General features: G+C 40.1%; 1 protein-coding gene across 1 annotated transcript in view; it reads right to left on the minus strand.

Annotated features, from left to right (window-relative positions):
- The window catches only part of Acss3 (acyl-CoA synthetase short chain family member 3), a 182267-nt gene that overhangs the window by 45243 nt on the left and 134580 nt on the right, over window positions 1-2444 (minus strand). The gene's annotated exons all lie outside the window — the stretch shown is intronic.

The following is a 2444-nucleotide window of genomic DNA, read 5'->3' on the forward strand; positions in this document are numbered from 1 at the left end:
TTTCAGCTTCTGTGGTGCACACTCTCACCTGTGCAGACTAAGTTCCTAAGTTAGGGGAGTCCCGGAACCAAGATGTTGCCTGCTGCTCCTGAGGCAGAGGGCTTCCGAGCCAGGCAGACACCTGTCCTCTGGCTGGGAGGGTGGCTGGATGTCTGCGGCCCGAAAAGGGTGCTGTGTCAGAGGCTCTGTGGCTCCTGCCTGTCCCAGAAGCTGTCCGCTTCTGTGGTGCACCCTCTCACCTGTGCACACTAAGTTCCTAAGTTCGGGGAGTCCAGGAACCAAGATGTTGCCTGCTGCTCCTGAGGCAGAGGGCTTCCGAGCCAGGCAGACACCTGTCCTCTGGCTGGGAGGGTGGCCGGATGTCTGCGGCCTGAAAAGGGCGCTGCCTCAGAGGCTCTGTGGCTCCCGCCTGTCCCACAAGCTGTCTGCTTCTGTGGTGTACCCTCTCACCTGTGCAGACTAAGTTCGAAATTATCATTTCTTATATTGGTATAAAAATCTATTGATATAGAACTAAGGTTTTTATTAATATAAATCTATTTATTGATACAAAATGAAAATTAATATTGTTTCTCTTAGATAGGCATTGTGCATATGCAAGTCGTTTAAGAATACAAGGCTTTGACCCAGTCCTTCTGATACCTGCTATTTCAAACTATTTAAGATAATCAAGCAAGACAATTTAGGGACCAGAGAGTAAACTCATGGTTATATTAGATTCTGATTTAATCATAATAAAGTGCTTTTCAATTTACTCAAATAGAAATGACTAAAAATAGTTAAGGTTTAACATAAGCTTTACATAGAAAATTAGTCTTCAAAAACATAAGAAATCCACAGAATATGAAAATTAATGTTACTTCATTATTAAGAATCATTTGACAATGAGACATGTTTGCTCCTGACAGCTTCCCCATTGCCCTTCAAAAAGAATTTGAACATCATAATCTCCATATAGAGTTGCTCCAATTTTGATAATGTAGCTACTGGAAAGAAATTGCCCTATTCATCTACAGAGGAAACATAAAATCCAAGAAAGGACACACAATGTGGGATTGTTGACAATTTTGCTCTGCCAATACAGAGCAAACTAGTCCTTCATAGACTCTGCTTCATTTCAAAGTATGTCAGATGGTTTTAGGCCAGAAGGCTGAAGACAGATGCTTCAATGTAATCCGAAATTAGGATACTGTCCAAGCAGTCGGCTGTCTCTACGATTTGTTTAAGTTTGAAAGCTATGCGTTATGCTTCCTATCTATTCACATCATATTTACTTGGTTCTTGGATTTCTAATGAGGTTGAAGACTAGTTATAGGCTCATAATGAAACTCACATTGTTTAGCATTGACAGAGATGATATAGATTTGAAAGGATGGTTTTCAAATGGTAAAACGAGCTAAAATCAAAATATAATTCAAGTATAGAATTATAAATTCTTTAAGTTAGGATAGATGGTAGAGTGCTTTATCTAATTGACAACTATGATAAACTAGATGTTAATTATATATTATACTTTGTAATTTATGTAATTGTTATGGTTATGTTTATTTTATATATAAGAGAAGAGCTTTTTTAAAAAGTGGACAGAAAAGGTGAGGTGTTGAAAACTGGTTCTAATGCTTTTTCTTAATTTGCCCCCCAAAATCAGGAATCTACATATCCAAAAGCTAATGGTCCCTTTTCCCAGTTGGTTTTTGATTGATCAATAAAGAGCCAATGGCCAATGGCTGAACACAATGAAAGAGGTGGGATTTCTAGGTTCCTGGGGGAGGGGGGGCAAGGGAGGAGGAAGATAGGGCTCCCAGGAGAATGAATGGGACCAACCAGCCAGGAAGGGAGTAAAGGTCAAACTGTAGGCACAAGAAGAAAAGTGGCCCCCTAAGAGAGCTGCTTGGAAGCATTTTGGGCAGCAAATATAGGGGCTAACAAGAAAAAGCCAGGGTAGCAAAGATAAAATATATATTTGAAAGATATTTGCTCAGGAATACCAGAGGGGGATGTTTGTTAGCCAAAAGAAGGATTAGAAATGCCCAGCGATTGAACTAATCAAGACACATCAAAATTACCTTGTGTGTCTGTCTTTCTATCGATAATCTAGAGGTCTCTGACAGGTGGCTAGAAGAGCAACCTACAGCCACCTGTCAGAGCCCTCTCTCTGCCAATCAGCCCAAGTCTGTGGAAGCAACAAGAAAACAGCAACATACCACTGGAAGTTTTTTGGTGCATTTCTCTCTATGGAATCCAGAGAAATGAAGCTCAACTACCCTGAAAGGTGGACTAAAGGTTTAACTAATTCACCAATACATTGGTCCAAAATTATCAAGTCCTTTTAGGGAGTGAGCCATCTCTCTAGCCTAGTGGCCATTATTTTTAACATGACAACAAATGAAAAATCTGAAAGAGACAAAAAGAAAGAAAGAAAGAAAGAAAGAAAGAAAGAAAGA

The sequence above is a fragment of the Mus caroli genome, chromosome 10, assembly GCF_900094665.2.
Source record: "Mus caroli chromosome 10, CAROLI_EIJ_v1.1, whole genome shotgun sequence".
Lineage (NCBI taxonomy): Eukaryota > Metazoa > Chordata > Mammalia > Rodentia > Muridae > Mus > Mus caroli.